Genomic DNA, 18,995 nt, shown 5'->3' with positions numbered 1-18,995 from the left:
GGGGCAATTTTGACCCTACTACATCCGTCCTAGGGGTATTTCAAAATACCTGGAGACATCTGTGGTTGTTACAACACAAGGAGCGGGTGCTACTGGCCTTGAGTGAGTAGAGATGAGGGAGGCTGGTAAGCATCTACGATGCACAGGACACCCAAAATTTAAACAGTGCTGGAGTTGGCAAAATGTGAGCTACACAACCTGACCGCCTTCTGACTCACAGCCTACCATGTGTCCCTTGCTCATCTCCTCTAGCCACATTTTCATTCACTGTCTCCTCAACAAGCCAAACACATTCCTGCCACGGGGCTTCTGCACTTGCTGTTTCTTCTGCCACAACACTCACCCTAGATGCCGTGGAGTTCACTCCTCACTTCATTCACTTTTCTGTTACAACTACCTCTCCACAAAGACCTTCTGTGGTGGCCCCACCTAAATTAGCACCTCCCTGATAGTTTATCATTTATCCTGCTTTACTTTCATGCCTGTCATTACCTGATACTTTCTTTTGGTTTCAGTATTTAACTATCTCAACCAACACGACACCCTCAAATAGAATGTAAGCTCCCTGATTTATAGCAGGAATTTTCTGTGTTTGCTTACCATTCTACCCTCAGCACCTATATAGATATCGAGATATATATAAAACCTTTGTGAAATGAATGAATGAATTTGTTTGTTGGATAACCTTCCATGGCCAGAAGTCAACAAGGAACTCATATCTGGAGTCTGAGAATCTTTTTGTCAATAGGTACATCCCAGAAGAACTAGAACTTTGTGCATCATTGACAAGATCCCCACCCCTCCCGACCCTCAAAATGCAGAGTCTCAGAGAATTATAAACCAGACAGACCATTTGGACTGATCTCATAAAAGTCATCCAGAAGGTGAGGTCTCTCAGAATAGCCCTTATCTAAACCATGTTCGAACCCTCTCCTGGCCCATCCTCCACTCCAGCACAGCTGCTAACACCCTTCCAGGGCACCTTCCAGATCTTGTGCTGCAGATTAGCGGATACCTTCTTCTCTGAACGTCTCTTCTCTTTCTCCAGGACTACACTTCCCTATGATACTTCCTTGCAGTGACTATGTTCTCTTCCCTACACCTTCATACATCAGACCTCGAGGGAACTGGATGCCCTACTTCTCCATCCCAAAAGAGCCAGCCTTTAATTTTATGCCACTGAATTATATTACACATTGTGTTACCATGTTACCGTGGTCTTCCAAGGCCTTGGAAAGTCCCCCCTCCTTTAATGCATGTAGCTGCTGATGTTGTGTCACTCTCTCTGAAATTCCTCCTTTCATAATTCTTGGTACTTTCAATCTTGACGTGGATTATCCTTCCAGTAACTTAGTCTTTCCAACCCTAAACCTACTTTCTTTCAGTTATCTTACTCTCTCCCGCAGTCAGGACTCTCATTGTCAGAGTCCTAGCTAGACTCTGTAATTGTGAAAATATGCAATTTTTTTCCTAGCCTCCATTTCAAGCATTCTACTCTCTCCAACCATCCATTTTTGCTCCTACTCCAACTTAATCCTTCCAGTGACCAGCAAATAAACTCACAGTTATTCTTGACTTGTTTTACGATATCCTACAGTTCTAGTCTGGATCCAAACTATAATGAACTGTTAATGTCTTTACAGTTCTTATAAACATCTTTAAAAATAAAATCATTTAGGGGCGCCTGGGTGGCTCAGTTGGTTAAGCGTCCGACTTCAACTCAGGTCACGATCTCGCGGTCCGTGAGTTCGAGCCCCGCATCGGGCTCTGGGCTGATGGCTCAGACCCTGGAGCCTGCTTCCGATTCTGTGTCTCCCTCTCTCTCTGCCCCTCCCCCATTCATGCTCTGTCTCTGTCTCAAAAATAAATAAACGTTAAAAAAATTTTTTTAAATGAAATAAAATCATTTAATTTGCACTGAGATAATCCAATTTTTAATGTTAGTGAGAGGAAAATACTGTGCAATTTTTAAACAAGAAAATAGTGGATATATACTTTGGATAGCGTGCATATAGACAAAGACCTGGGAATAAGAATGCATAGGGAGGATATGTAGAGTAGATTTGTGAGTCAAAAATGAAATATCTCTTGCTGAATAAACAGGGTATGTTCTTGTTAATGCCAGAAGCTAAGAAGAGAAATATATGTTCAGAAACTGGGTAACTTTGAATATAACACAAAGTGATAGAGTTCATTTCTGAAGCAGAGGATCATTTATGAAGTTGACTTTCATTGTGTAACAAGGCCTGATCAAGGTGTTATCAGAGTGTGTTCATTTTATTTTAGTGCCCTGGAAAACATTTCTTCATGGTTAATTTAATAGAATCCTGCTGACAGTCACAATCCTACATGACAAAGTTTTTCATTAACTAATGGATATAAATGGCAAGAAGATATAAATAATATTCTGAGAGTTTTGCTGGGGGACAACTGGTTATTTGCAAAGAAAAAAAATCACATTATCGATCTCTCCTAGTCAATAGAGTAAAACAAATGGTGACCTTTTCTTCATTTAATAGCTCAAAATTATTGGTTGTATACTAAAAGAAACTGACTGGGAAACTGACTCTATATTAATCTTATTTATAGTATCTATTTTAAAGCTTCAAAGCAATCATTAAAGGGTCAAAACATATTTGAAAATCACTGGTAATTTTAAAACCAGATGAGATGCTTGGAATTCCTTTCTTTATGTATCTATAACTTAATACTGGTAATTAATCTACATCTTTAGTCTTGCTTGTCTTAATGGGTCTTATCAGAATGATAGGGTATTACAATGTAAGAATCTAATTAATATAATGACTTTACCTTCTATGTCTATGTAATCATTTTCTCAAATTATTTTTAAATGCACAGCTCAACAAATTATCACTAAACAAATACACTTGAAACCAACATTCGTATCAAGATATGGAATCCCCAAAGCCCCTTTCACCCCCTTCCCAATTACTTAATGTTCCCTGCCACTTAAAGATAACCACAGTAATCACTTCTCAAATTTTCTTTATAGTCCTATCACAGAAACTTACACGCTGAAACATGATACTCTAGTTTTGCCTGTTAAAAACTTCACAGAAATTGAATTATATAGAATGTAATCTTTAATATGGCTTGATATCATGTTTCTGAAAGTTATTCTTGAGGCTGGGAAGTGCTTAACTGCTCCGGAGAATTCTATTGTAGGATTATAACATGATTGATCGATTGATTTTTTTTTTTTTTTTATGTTTCACCGATAACACACATGGATATTTGTACGAATCAATATTGGCTAGGTCATGCCAAGGAAACAGAATTCTCAAGTCTCAGTGGCTAAGTCAACAGAGGATTGTTTCTCATTCATGCTTCATGCCCACTGCAGACTGGTGAGTCGTCACCTGAGATGTCATCGTTCTTTCAAGATCTAGTCTGACAGAGCAGCTACTATCTGGAGGGTTCTCCGATGCAGCACTGGTGAGGAGTGGGGGGAAAAAAATTGGCAAAGACACATTTGCTCTTAAAGTTTCTACACAGACATGATGCATGCCAGTTCTAATCACATTTCATCAACCAAAAAATGTAACATGGCCTGGCATGACTTCAAAGGGCAAAAAAGTAAACTCTTCCTGAAAAGAAGTGAACTGGATAGTGAAGAAGAATAATAAAGTCTCCCAGAGACCGTCATTGATTTCTTCAAATTCATGTTCAACCTCACATAATTAGAACTCATTTGTGGTCACACTAATTGAAACAATACAAAAATTCTAAACAGTTCCTGCATTAAACTGAAAGTCCATCTGATTTCTGAATAATATAAATTAATCCCTATGTCTGGTCAAGATGTCAGGTTCTTGATGCAGAGAACCACAAAAATAAAGAATAAAAGTGTCTATCCAACAGCAGGAGAAACACACATTCTTTTCTTTTTTTTTTTTTAATTTTTTTTCAACGTTTATTTATTTTTGGGACAGAGAGAGACAGAGCATGTACGGGGGAGGGGCAGAGAGAGAGGGAGACACAGAATCAGAAACAGGCTCCAGGCTCTGAGCCATCAGCCCAGAGCCCGACGCGGGGCTCGAACTCACGGACCGCGAGATCGTGACCTGGCTGAAGTCGGACGCTTAACCGACTGCGCCACCCAGGCGCCCCAACACACATTCTTTTCAAGTGGTGCACACTGAATATTCTCCAGGATAGATCATATGATAGGTCACAAAATAAGTCTTAGCAAATTTAAGAAGACTTAAATCATACATAGTATCTTGTCCAATCACAATGACATGAAACTATAATAATGTATCTTGTCGAATCATGATGATATGAAACTATAAATTAATAATGGAAGGAAAACTAGAAGATTCAAAAACATGTACAAATTAAATACATTCTTCAAAGACCAGAGTGTAAATAAATATAAAGGAAAATTGAAAAAAGGTATCTTAAAAAAAACTACAGAAACACAATATACCAAAAATTATGATTAAGCAAAAGGAGTACTAAAAGGGAAATAGATAGGCTACATTAACAAACGAGAAAGATACCAGATAAACAGCTAACCATTCATCTCAAGAAACAAGAACAAGAAGAACTAAGTCCAAAGTTAATAGAAGGGAGAAAATAACAAAGATCAGAGAAGAAAAAGATAAAACAGAGACCTATAAAACAATATAAAAAAATCAATAAAACCAAGCACTGTTTTTTAAAGATAAATAAAACTGACAAAACTTTAGCTAGACTAAGAAAAAAAGATTCAAATTAATTAAACAAATGAAAGAGGTGACATTATACATGATACCAAAGAAATACAAAGTATAGTAAGATAGTACTATGAACAATTATATGACAACAGATTTGAAAAACACTAGAACAAATGGATATACTTCCAGCAACATAACCTACCAACACTGAAACATGACACAGAAAATCTGAACAGACCAGTAACAAGAAAGGAGACTGACTCGGTAATTTAAAATTCTCCCTACAAAGAAAAGCCCAGGAACTAATAGTTTTCCTGGTGAATTCTACGAAACATTTAAAGAAGTATTCCTGCTAATCCTATTCAAACTGGACCTTTATCTTATGTCACAGACAAAACAAAAATTGAAAAGAGGGAACATGCCCAAACTTATTTTGTGAGGCCAGCATTACCCTGATAAAAAGCCAGATAAGGGGACTACTGGAGAAGAAAACTACAGACCCACATCCCTGATGAATACAGATGCAAAAATTTGCAACAAAATCTTAGCAAACTGATTTCAACAGCACATTAAATGGTTCACATACCATATCAAGCGAGGTCCATTCCTGGGATGCAAGTATGGTTTAATATACACATATCAATAAATATGATATATTAATACAATGGAGGATAAAACCATATGATTTCTGATCTCAACAGGTGCACAAAAAGCATTTAATAAAATACAACATCCTTTCATGATAAAAATTCTCAGCAAATTGGATAGAGAAGGAACATATAGTAATAAAGGCCATATATGATAAATTCACAGCTAACATCATACTCAAGAGTAAAAGGTTGAAAGCTTTCCTCTAAGATCAAGAATAAGATGGTCACTCTCATTAATCCTATCCAACATAGAAGTCTTAGCTAGAGCAATTAAGCAAGAAGAAAAAAAAATACATAAAAGCCATTCAAATCATAATGGAAGACATAAAGTTGTCTTTGTTTTACAAATGATAAAAATACTCTAAAGACTTTACCAAAAAACTCTAAGAACTAATAAGCCAATTCAGTAAAGTTTCAGAATACAAAATTCAACACATAAATATCAGGTGTGTTTCTATATACTAACAACAAAACATCCGTAAAGGAAATAAAAGAATCCTATTCACAATAGCATTCAAGCAATGAAATACTTAAGAATAAATTTAATTAGTAAATGATAACTGGAAACTATGACTTTCATAAAAAAAAATTGAAGACGACCCAAATACATGGAAAGCCACCCATGTTGCGGATTGGAAAAATATTATTAAAATGTTTATACAAGCCAAAGTCATTTATGGAATCAATGTCAATTATGGAATCAATCTTTATCAAAATCCTAACGACATATTTCAATGAAATATAAAATAAATCCTAAAATTTGTATGGAACCACAAAAGACCTTAGGATAACCAAAGCAATCCTACAAAGGACAAAGCTGGAGGCATCACACTTTCTGATTTCAAACTATACTACAAAGCTATAATAATCAACACAGAATGGTGCTGCCATAAATATAGACATGGACCAAGGGGAAAAATCAAGAGCCCAGAAATAAACCCACACGTGTGTATTCATAAAGTATTTGACAATAGAGCCAATACACTCAATGGGGGCAAATGACAGTATCTCCAATAAACCACTGGGAAATCATCCAGTGTTGGGAAACCTGGATTCCCACATGCAAAAGAATGAAAAATAGACTCTTAAACCATGCACAAAAGTTAACTGAAAATGAATTAAAGACTTGAAAATAAGACCCCAAAGTATAAAATTTCTAAAAGAACACATAAGAGGTAATCTCCTTGACTCCGGTCTTAGAAATGATATTTTGGGATTTGACACCTAAAGGAAAGACAACAAAAGTAAAAATAAGTGGGAGTACAGAAAGCTAAAACTATTCTATACACACACACACGAAGAAAAAATTCAACAAGATGAAAGGCAACCTATGGAATGGGAGAAATTATCTATAAGCAATTTATCTGAAAAGTGGTTAATATCCTAAATATATAAAAACCTCCTACAACTCAAGACCAAGAAAACCCAAAGAATCTTAATAAAAAACAGGCAGAGGATCTGAATAGACATTTTTCCAAAGAAGACATATAAATGGCCAACAGGTACACGAAAAGGTGTTCAACATCACTAATTATCACAGAAAGGCAAATCAAAACCAAGAAATATTATTGCATACACACTGATAAATTGTTTGATGAATGGTTATCACCAAAAAGAACAGAGATAACAAATGTTGATAAGCATGTGCAGAAAAGGGAACTCTTGTCTACTAGTAATGGGAATGTAAATTGGTATGGCCATCATGGAAAACACTGTGGTGGTTCCTCACAAATAATAATTAAAAATAAATAAATAAACAGAACTATCATATGATCCAGAAATCATACTTCTGGGTATATATTCGAAGGAAATGAAATTAGGATCTCAGTGAGGTATCTGTACTTCCATTTCCATTACAACATTATTCACACTAGCCAAGAATTGGAAGCAACTAAGTGTTGGTAGATTAAGTGAAATACATCACACGGAGAAAGACAAATACTCTAAGACATCACTTACATGTGGAATCTAAACAAGTCAAACACAGAGTCAAACAGAGAGTAGAGTTGTTGTTCCCAGGAGCTTGGGGGTGGGGGTTTGGGGGAAATGGGTAGATGTTGCTCAAAGGGTACAAACTTCCAGTCATAAAATGAAAAAGTTCTGAGGATCTATAATATAGTGGTGATGATAATTAATACTGTATTATATATGTGAAAATTACTAAGATAGTAAACTCCAAATGTTCTCACCACACGCAAACAAAAGGTATTTACATAAGGTGATGAAAGTATTAACTAATCCGTAATCATTTCAATACTATACAATGTATCTGATTATCATGTTGTACACCTTAAACTTACACAATGTTTTATGCCAATCGTATCTCAAGGTTGGCAAAAATGCGTTTCCAGTAGACACACCAAAAACATAAGTTTTGTGGAACATAAAGACAACAGATACATATTGATGGAACATGAATAAGAGATTGTCCATTTGTATAAGAATGGTAAACTAGCTACCATTGATCCAAATGATTATTAAATCCCTCTAGGGAGGCATTAAAAATAGCCCTTAGCTTCCAGTTATGGAATGACTAAGTCAAGGGATGAAAGGTACAACATAGGGAGTATAGTGAATGATATCGCAATAGCATTATAGGGTGACAGATGGTAGTTATGCTTGTGAGCACAGCCTAATGTATAGAGCTGTCGAATCACTATATTGTACACCTGAAGCTAATGAAACATTGTGCGTTGACTATACTTTAATTAAAAAAAAAGTTAATGGAAAATATGTATAGCCGTTATGGAAAACATTATGGGATTCTTCAAAAAACAAATGAAGAACAGAACTACCATTAGATCCAGCGATCACTTGTATACATACATCCAAAGGAAACACAATCATTATCTTGAAGAGAAAGCAAAACAAAAAGTAGCTGTTCATTTTAGAATGGGGAATACTCTTTAGGGGCGCCTGGGTGGCTCAGTCAGTTCAGCATCCGGCTTGGGCTCAGGTCACGATCTCACGGTTTGGGAGTCTGAGCCCTGCATCGGGCTCTATGCTGACCGCTCAGAGCCTGGAGCCTGTTTCAGATTCTGTCTCCCTCTCTCTCTGCTCCTCCCCTGCTTGTGCTCTGTCTCTGTCTTTCTCGCTCTCATTTTCTCTCTCTCTCAAACATAAACATTAAAAAAAAAAAATAGAATGACTAATATTCTTGAATAGATTATTATTTCTCTTCTCTCTCTCTCTCAAACATAAACATTAAAAAAAATTAGAATGACTAATATTCTTGAATAGATTATTATTTCTCTTCTCTCTCTCTCTCTCTCTCTCTCTCTCTCTCTCTCTCCGCCTCCCTCTCTCAAAAATTGAAAGAGAGCAAGCAGGGGAAAGGCAGAGAGAGATGGAAACACAGAATCTGAAGTAGGCTCCAGGCTCTGAGCTGTCAGCATACAACCCAACACAGGGCTCAAACTCAAAGTCACCCAGGTGCCCCAAATAGATGCTGATTTTGATCCCTGGTTTTAGATCTCTACTTTATCACCCTCAGATCCTCTCTCTGAGGTCCCTATCTATCTATCTATCTATCTATCTATCTATCTTTTAATACAGTCTTTTTTTTTTTAATTTGGTGTTTGGCTTCTTCTGAATAGAACTTTGTAGATTATGCTTTAGTGGTTTGATCACTTTCTTGTGTATCTTCCTGCACATTAGAGTTTGAAGGATCTAAAAAGTTGTCTCAAATCTCAAATAGTTACTTCTCTTTAGGCTCAGAATTCCATTAGCAATATGATTATCTCAAAAACTCAATTTTCTATATTTGATTTGTGTCAACCCCACAATGTAATAGCTAGATACACACTGTTTTGGGAGACATACTTCTAAAATATGTCATAGTTCTGTGTTCTCCTCCTGATGTCTATTGACATTCAGTCTCTCAATACTCTATGTAAGACAGTCAACTGGACAGCCAAAGGGGAGCCACATCTTAATCTCTGCTTTCTAAGATATTTTGTGAATTTGAAATAAGTATTTTTAGTGTTTCACTGTTTTATTAATTTAATCAATCATTACGGCCCTTGTTTTGCTTGGACCCTTGCCAACAGAATACATTTTAATAGAGGTTAAGTTAAAAACACCTTTGGATTTCTGGCATAAAATCAACTTGGTCAGATACTCCTGTAACAGTTAATAATAGTAGCTTAAAACTACAGTCATTTATTTAGGCTACACATTTGCTGAGTTGTTCTCATCTAGGATGAGTCTGGCTTATTTGAGCTAGGCTCTCATGTATCTACAGGTAGTATTCAATTTAGGTAGGGGCTGTAAGTTCCTGCATGGCCTCCCATATCTGGCAGTTAGGCACCTGTCACGTGGGACAACAGAGGTGATTTGGCAATATGTAACTCATCTGCCAGACAAACTCAGGTTTGTTCACATAGTAATGATATTGCCAGAATACTAAGCTCCAATGCTCAAGAGGTTTTTAAGCTTCTGTTTGCATCATATTTGTCAATGTCTCAATGGCCAAAGCAAGTTTTACGGTCAACACAGTTTCAGTCGTTGGGATAACAGGCTCTGCCTCTTGATGGGACTTGCTGCAAAGTACTGTGGCCATTTTTGCACACTACCATATTATTGGATTTTACTGCTAGATTTAATTTGCTAATATTTGCTTAGGATTTTTGAGTGTTAATATAGGACATTGGCTGTATTATACTTCACAAATTATGGAATGTTCCTGATTTTCTGCTTTCTAAAATAGTGTGCATAATATTAGCATTATTTCTTTCTTAAACATTTGAATTTATTCACAGTTTAATTTTGGTTATTGTTTGCACGGTCTATCATTTCCCATTTTTAAATAATCAACTTTATGTATTCTTTACTTTTAGACATATAACCTGCAAATACCACAAAGCTAGCTTTAAAAACACTTATTCTGATGGTTTTTATCATTCGCGTGGGACATGTATTCCCTTTATTTTTTATATAGCTACTGACATACTATGTCTAACCTTTCTCTTTTCTTGTTTGATCTTGATTTATCCTCACTGCTTCAATGCCACTATTCTCTTGTTTCTGGACTTCTGTTTGAGTATTTTTATTTTCCATTTTTCCCTCCAATCAACTTGGAAATTATGCACTTTAACAATTTTAGTGGTTACGCAGAAAATTACAATACGCATTTGTCACTTTTTAGAGCCTAAATTCATCTCCAATTTATCTTATCCTTAAACAATGTAAGAAGTTAGAACACTGGCTCCACTTACCCCCAACCTGTCCCCTGCTTTGTGATTTTATATTTTTGCAGCTTTATACTATACATACCAAAAGAAATTAATAGTATTTTTAGGCCCTATTCGTTTACACTTATGCACATATATACCATTTCTGTTGCTCTCTATTCCTTTCAGACTTTTGAAATATTATGTGGATCCATATTCTCTATACTGGAAAACTTCCTTTTGCATTACCTTTAATCTCTTCCTCTGGCTGTTTTTAAGATATTTTCCTTATCTTTAGCTTTGGGCATGTCACTAAGATATAATGTCATAAATAATGTAGTATAATTTACGTAATGTATAAAATATAATTAACAATGTAACATAATATACAAATGACTCAAATATTTAATACAATATAACATATATAATATACATAATATAATAAAGTTGAGAACTTTTCTCACTCCTTCCTTCCTTCCTTTTATGTAATTCTCCTAGAAGACACAGGGCATCTTAAATTTCTAATACAGTGTCTTTCAACAGTCTTGGAATTTTGATAATTCTTTATATTGGTAAGTATTACTTTAATCCCATTTTTTCTTCAGCTTCACTTCAAATTACACAAAGTTTAGAGCTTTTGACTCTATCCATCCCTTTTCTCTGACTCCATCATTTTCCACATTTTTGTCTCTTCACCTTTTATTCTATTTTGTGATCTATGTTTTGATTTCTATTTTCTCTTTGACTTTTTCTAATCTGTTTATACCTACCCACTGATACTTTATTTGAATTATTCTATTTTCATTACCATAGTTACAATTTTTTAAATAGTTTTTACTTTTCCTCTGGAAAAAATTGTCCTTTTATCCTTTTGACACTAGAAGGATAACAATTTAAAATCTGGGTCTATAATTTCAATATCAAGAACTCTGAAAGGTCCACTTGTCTATTGGTTTTGCTATTTTTTTATTCATTTTGTGTGTTGTCTTGGGTGCTTAGTTCTATTACAAAACTGTCGTGTATTCTATTTTAAATTTCATTTAGCAATTACTTGAAAGCTGGGATAGTATTTTTCTTACCCAGAGAGTACATACACTGGGTTCTCTCAGGTAGCTGGGAGGAAAAAAACTAGAAACCTTCAGTTGTAGTACAGAGAATGAAATGATTCAGAGGAAAGCTGTACTGATGCCAATGTGGCACATTTTAACATGTAACTTGTAATCCTTGATCTAGGTGCCGTTTAACCCTCATAAGGCAGAGAGTGCTTGAGATTATCCAATAATTCATCCTCATCCACAAACAGAAGTACGATTAATGACTACATTTCCCGGTTCTCCACTCTGGTTTCAGCTTCTGTTGCTCTTAATAATATGGTTCTTTAAACAAAACATAACAAAGCAAAAAACATTCACCGTGGGAGTTGAGCAGGGATGCCTCCACTAGATTGCATTCTCCCTGCCAGAGATATTTGCTGTTCCATTGGTTCCCTGTGAGGTTCATTTAACACTGTGTAGCAAATCTCTTTATGTCCAGAAAAAAGATATGCACAGCCCTAGGCATATGCCTTCAGTAGAAAGATTCATAATAGTTTAGGATTTGCAACTTAATGGAGTAAAACTTCTCCCACAATAACCTTCACTGAGAACCAAGTCTACACCAAAATGGTTTTCTTACGGGGTTCTTCGTATGTTAACAAGCTTCATTACTTTGGAAATTTGATTTAGGACACACAGAGACGAAAACAAAAAAAAAAAAAAACACAGGCTACTCTTAGCCCTCCACTTGTCACTGAAATGAAGAGTAATATTTCACTGAGAGATGTCCTTGTTACCAAAGACCCATTCATTATTGAGTATCTGTTTCAGAGAATTATAAGCACTTCAGGACCCAGGAGAGCAAGAGTGCTATCAGCTTGGTCCATTTGGTGTCTTTACCAGCTGGCACATAGCAGACTCTCCATGAAATTCAATGGTTGGCAGGAACATTTTACTGCTATCTTCTATTCATCGGGCACTAGAGCAGCCTACCCAACTCAGACAGAAGGGTTCCCATCTGATTTTTAAAGGCCTCCAAGAAAGGCATGCCACTGCCGGCCCTCAGAAGCCTTTTCCGTATCTCTTGGAGTCCAGCTGGGCCCCTGAATGCAGTCTGTTCACCAGCTGCTACTGCTTCCCGCTGATCCAGCCAGACATGCACTGGCCATTTTCCATGTCAGCAGGCTCACTCCTTAATCATTTCTAGAACAGCAAAGGGGGTATTGGAAATATCTTATCTAAGCTCTGTTGCAATATTTACAAGTATCTGCTTCCAAAGCACTGAAAAGGTTAAAAAGACAAACCATGAAAAAAGTGACCCTTAAATAAATTTCACCTGATGAATCAAGACAAATATTCTCACAATGAGTATAGCAAGATGAAAACAGGATTCTCATTTAATCTTTACCAGGAGGTCAGGTTTCATACTAGGATGAGCTTAGGATCTGGCTTCAGATTTACTTTCCATGATTCTTTTCCTCAACATTTGCTTTCTTTAATGGGAAAATACTGTCTTTATGACTGGTATGTTGAGTGCAGAGCCTCTGTGATATGATGAACACAATTTTATTACCTATTCCTCCCAATACTATTTTTAAATTTAGACTGTGGCAACAACTTCTTTTGCTTTGGGAAGCAAGACTGGGGGGGAAATCCTTAGTTTTTCTATTTAGTATTAAATAGATATCATATGGCAATTCTATGTCACAAAATATAGCTTAATTGAAATATGTTCAATCAAGAAAATTAAAAAACACTTCCTCTTCATTCAAAGTAAAACTTTCTTCCTCTTCTGTTCCTATACCACCCTGAGATCCAGACAAGAGTGGCCCTGGCCCTAGACTTCGTGTTTCACACACACAAAAAGGACTAACTACGTTCATTTAATATATAGGCGCTTCACACTGGGAGTCTGGCACTCAAGCCTGGAAAAACATAATCCATAACCCTAAACATCTGCTCTTGTGATTAATACCATCTAGGGTGCAGTGACTCATGTATTCGGCTCTCTTATCCTATGTTCTTGAGACAGAAGAAACCTGTGTCTGAATGTCACAATGATGTAAGTTTGTGTCATTGCTGATGTCATTAACAGAGACTACATGAGATGGCTAGGACGTCTCGGTAGGAGAAACGCTTGAGTAAATGAACCGGTATAGATTGGATCATCCTACTATAAGCACCTCAGAGACAAGGGCTCCTTATTAGAAAATACTATGAGTAAGTTGGCTAGATATCTGTTAGTAACGTGTTTACCAGAAAATGTATTTGGGTCCCCTGTGTTGTCTACCTCTAAGCAAACATCAGCCATGAAAATAGGAGAAAAATGGATTGCAGGTCAACCACCTAACCTTTCTTTTCCAATAACAGAAAAAGCAATCAATGTGGAAAATCCTTCTCCAGAAAGTATTAAATGAGATTTTTTTGCATACTGAGGTCTTATTTTCTAGTAGAACTAAATGTGTATTGTCTTGCTTTTATGTTTCAGTTGATGGTTCAGGAAGTATTCACAAATTAAAGTCACTTGCAACAGTAGCTTAAGAATATTTTGCAGTAATAGTTGAGAATAATCTAAAGTATCTTGATAGATAAAAAGATGATATATAAATGATAAATAGATATAGATGGGCCTACATTTGTGAAAGGTGATACCAATATTTCACAAATTGTACACATCTAGGTATTACTTTGACAGAATAAAAACTGATAATGTATATGATACATGAAAATATTATACAGTATTTCCCATTATAATTTATTACATTTGGTCCATCACAATTATTTTTTAACGTTTATTTATTCATTTTGAGAGAGAGAAAGAGAAAGAGACAGCACGTGTGCATGCAGAGGAGGGGTAGAAAGAATCCGAAGCAGGTTCCACACTGTCAGTGCAGAACCTGATGTGGGGCTCTATCTCATGAACCATGAGCTTTTGACCTAAGCTGAAATGAAGAGTTGGCTGCTTAACTAACTGAGCCATCCAGGTGCCCCCATCACAATTATTTCTATAACACATGTATTAACATGATTTCATTCTGATATAAATATTGCATTGATAATTTTATTGCCTGAAATTGCTACAGTCAGCCAAGTGAGGTTTCCCTAAATTAAAATAAGAATTACAAACCAAAAAGAAGCAGAGCCTGGGTGGCTCCGTTGGTTAAGAGTCCAACACTTGATTTCAGTTCAGGTCATGCACGGTTCAGGAGATCCAATCCCACATTGGGCTCTGTGCTAACAGTGTGGAACCTGCTTGAGATTCTCTCTCTCCCTCTCTCTCTGCCCCTTACCCACGTGCACATGTGCATGTACTCTCTCTCAAAATAAACTTAAAAAAGAAATATTTTTATAGTAATTCAAGAAAGGTAGTCTAATTTGGCAATACTGTCAGTAGATTTATATTAAAATGTTAAATATTATAATTAGTGACTTTTCTGAAACAAAAGCAATAAAAATACATTCTAAAGAAAATCTATAATAATTGGTAGATCATGTTATTTTTTGATTACTCATCCTACCATTGCTGGCCCAGCACCTAAACACTCAATCCTGAACACTGGTAGCTAATTCTAACACCTTTGATATTTTAACAACTTTAGAAAAACAATACTGTAGATTTAAATATATTTGTTTTATATTGTCATTATAAAGGATTTGTGAAAGTAGGGTAAGAGGACATTATTTCGAACCTAACTTGATGTATTAAAGTTTACTTAGATTTGTCAAAGTAGGATAAGAGGACATTATTTTGAACCTAACTTGATGTATTAAAGTTTACTTAGAACTCTCACATGTGGACTTCATGTGTATTCTTGCCTTGGTCCTACAAATGTTAGCGATGATCTTTCCTCTCCAGACTGGAGTAGTACTCGCTGGCTGGCTGGCTGCCTGCCTTTGAAAACGAGGCATATCTCTCCTTAGAGCTCCTTTCCTGAGAAAATTTCCTCCCCAGTGAGAGAACTACTCTACCAGCCTTTGCTTGGGTTAGGCAGGAAGAGAATAAGAGAAGGTGGTTTTTACTTGACCTAGTAGCTTTCTATTCTCAGGCCCTGACCTGTTTTTCTCTCACAGGATATTCTCACTTACTATTCTCGCACAGTAGCCTTACTGTCTCCCAAGCTGGCCACTCCCTACTAAAGTTCTCCAGAGAACCCTCCACATAAGACTCTGCTGTTGAAATCTCTTCACTCCTCAGAGTTCCTAAGTGGACTTTTTAATTGTCTTTCTTCCCTACTAGGGTCCTTTCTTCCCTCTGACACATTCTGGAATGCAAACCAATTCCAAAGCATCAGTGCTTACTGACGTCCTCTCACTGCCAAAGCACATCTGTTTCTTGCCCTCACATCTCAGACCACGGTGGCTCTGAGCAAAACATTTTGCTGAAGCCTATTCTCTCTTGATCACATAGCTCACCTAGTTCTTTCCTTACGGGAGTAAAGGTAATGCTGCTTGTAATGCTGCTTTTCCTAAAATCAAAACTAAAAAATAAATTTAAAAAAATGAAAACCTGCCCCAAATTTCTCCTTTCCCTATCTCTTTCTACACCTTGATCTAGCTGAAGGGTCTATGTCACACTCATTTTGATAAATGATACTTATTGATTATATATTATTGAGACACAACTGGATTTTAAATTCTTGTTTCATCTGTGGATGCAAATTGTTATATTCACTTGATACCTTAAATATTATTCTAATGCTAATGTTAAATACAAAGAGCCATTAATTAGAATGCTAGAGAAGTCCTCTGAAAACAATTAGGTTTCTTAGCTCTTAGTGAATATCAGCAGAACCCAGGACACTACAATACATATGATGATGCTTCACTGCTGAGACCCTTACCATGAAGCTCATAAGGGGAACAACTTGTCTGTTATGTAAAGCTGCAGAGTTGATTTTGAGGTCATCCCAGTTAAAGAATTGTCAATACAGCCAGCATTACCTTGCTTCCAAAACCAGACAAAGACCCCACTAAAAAGGAGAGCTACAGACCAGGTTCCCTGATGAAAATGGATGCAAAAATTCTCAACAAGATACTAGTCAACTAGATCCAATACTACATTAAAATAATTATTCACCATGATCAAATAGGATTTATTCCTGGGATGCATGGCTGGATCAATATCCACAAACCAGTGTGATTCATCACATTAATAAAAGGACGGAAAAGAACCATATGATCCTGTCAATAGATGCAAAGAAAGCATTTGACAAAATACAGCATCCTTTATTGATAAAAACCCTCAAGAACGTAAGAATAGAAGGAGCATACCTCGAGATCATAAAAGCCATATACAAAAGACCCAACACTAATATTATCCTCAATGGGGAAAAACTGAGAACTTTCCCCCTAAGGTCAGGAACAAGACAGGGATGTCCACTCTCACCACTGTTATTCAACACAGTATCAGAAGTCTTAGCCTCGGCAATCAGACAACACCAAGAAATAAAAGGCATCCAAATTGGCCAGGGGGAGGTCAAACTTTCACTCTTCGCAGATGACACAATACTCTATACGGGAAATCCAAAAGATTCCACCAAAACACTGCTAGAACTTATTCATGAATTCAGTAAAGTTGCAGGATATAAAATCAATGCAGAGAAATCAGTTGCATTCCTATATACCAACAGTGAAGCAACAGAAAGAGAAATTAAAGAATCAATCCCATTTACGATTAAACCAAAAAACATAAAATCCCTAGGAATAAACCTAACCAAAGAGGTGAAAAATCTATACCCTGAGAACTATAGAAAGCTTATGAAAGAAATTGAAGAAGACACAAAACAATGGAAACACATTCCATGCTCATGGATTGGATGAACAAATATTGTTAAAATGTCAATACCACCCAAAGGAATCTACATATTCAACACAATCCCTATACAAATAACACTAGTATTCTTCACAAAGCTAAAACAAACAATTCTAAAATTTGTATGGAACCAGAAAAGACCCAGAATAGCAAAAGCAATCCTGAAAAAGAACACCAAAGCTGGAGACATCACAATCCTGACTACAAGCTGTATTACAAAGCTGTAATCATCAAGACCGTATGGTACTGGCACAAGAACAGACACATAGATCAATGGAACAGAATAGAGAACCCAGAAATAGACTCATGAACATGTGTAACTAATCTTTGATGAAGGAAAAAATATCCAGTAGAATAATATCATCTCCTCAGTGAATGGTGGTGGGAAAACCAGACAGTGACATGCAGAAGAATGAACCTGGACCACTTTCTTACACCATACACAAAAATAAACTCAAAATGGATGAAAGACCTAAATATAAGACAGGAAGCCATCAAACTCTGAGAGGAGAAAACAGGAAAAAGCCTCTTTGACCTTGGCTGCAGCAACTCGGACTTGACACATCTCTGGATATAAGGGAAATAAAAGCAAAAATGAACTATTAGGACCTCATCAAGATAAAAAGCTTCTGCACAGCAAAGGAAACAGCAAAACTAAATGGCAAATGATGGAATGGGAGAATATATTTGCAAATGAAACATCACATAAAGGGCTGGTATCCAAAATCTATAAAGAACTTATCAAACTCAACACCCAAAAAACAAATAATCCAGTGAAGAAACGGGCAAAAGACATGAACAGATATTTTCCAAAGACATCCAGATAGCTAACACACATGAAAACAGATGAAACATGCTTAACATGGAAAAAACATTCAACATCACTCATCATCAGGGAAATACAAATCAAAACCACAATGAGATACCACCTCACACCAGTCAGAATGTCTAAAATGAACAATTCAGGCAACAACAGATGTTGGTGGGGATGTGGAGGAAAGGAACCATTTTACACAGCTGGTGGGAATGCAAACTGGTGCAGCCACTCTGGAAAACAGTATGGAGGTTCCTCAAAAAATTAAAAATACAACTATCCTATGATCCAGCAATTGCACTACTAGGTATCTATCCAAAGGATATAGGAGTGCTGATTCAAAGGGGTGCATGCACCCCAATGTTTATAGCAGCACTATCAACAATAGCCAAAGTATGGAAAAAGTCCAAATGTCCATCGACGGATGAACGGATAAAGAAGATGGGGTACATATACACAATGCAATATTACTCAGCAATCAAAAAGAATGAAATCTTGCCATTTGCAACATGGATAGAACTAGAATATATTATGCTAAGTGAAATAAGTCAGTCAGGGAAAGACAAATATCATATGACCTCACTCATATGTGGAATTCAAGATACAAAACAGATGAACACAAGGGAAGGAAAGCAAAAATAATATAAAAACAGAGAGGGAGGGATGCCTGGGTGGCTCAGTCGGTTAAGCATCCGACTTCGGCTCAGGTCATGATCTCGCGGTCCGTGAGTTTGAGCCCCGCGTCAGAATCTGTGCTGACAGCTCAGAGCCTGGAGCCTGTTTCAGATTCTGTGTCTCCCTCTCTCTCTGGCCCTCCCCCGTTCTGTCTCTCTCT

The 18,995-nt window shown here is 36.5% G+C and overlaps 1 long non-coding RNA gene across 1 annotated transcript; it reads right to left on the bottom strand.

Moving 5' to 3' along the window:
- Positions 1–280: 280 nt before the first annotated feature.
- On the bottom strand, positions 281–16,589 carry LOC121014592 (uncharacterized). Its single transcript, XR_005783295.1, has 3 exons — positions 16,464–16,589; positions 5,898–5,902; positions 281–295 (listed from the first exon to the last, which is right to left on the bottom strand). It is a non-coding gene; the product is annotated as an uncharacterized LOC121014592 (long non-coding RNA).
- Positions 16,590–18,995: the final 2,406 nt, after the last annotated feature.

This window comes from Herpailurus yagouaroundi, unplaced genomic scaffold, assembly GCF_014898765.1.
Source record: "Herpailurus yagouaroundi ecotype Mexico unplaced genomic scaffold, PumYag 203, whole genome shotgun sequence".
Lineage (NCBI taxonomy): Eukaryota > Metazoa > Chordata > Mammalia > Carnivora > Felidae > Herpailurus > Herpailurus yagouaroundi.
Note: the sequence above shows the minus strand (reverse complement) of the source record. Positions and strands in the feature narration are given on the sequence as shown.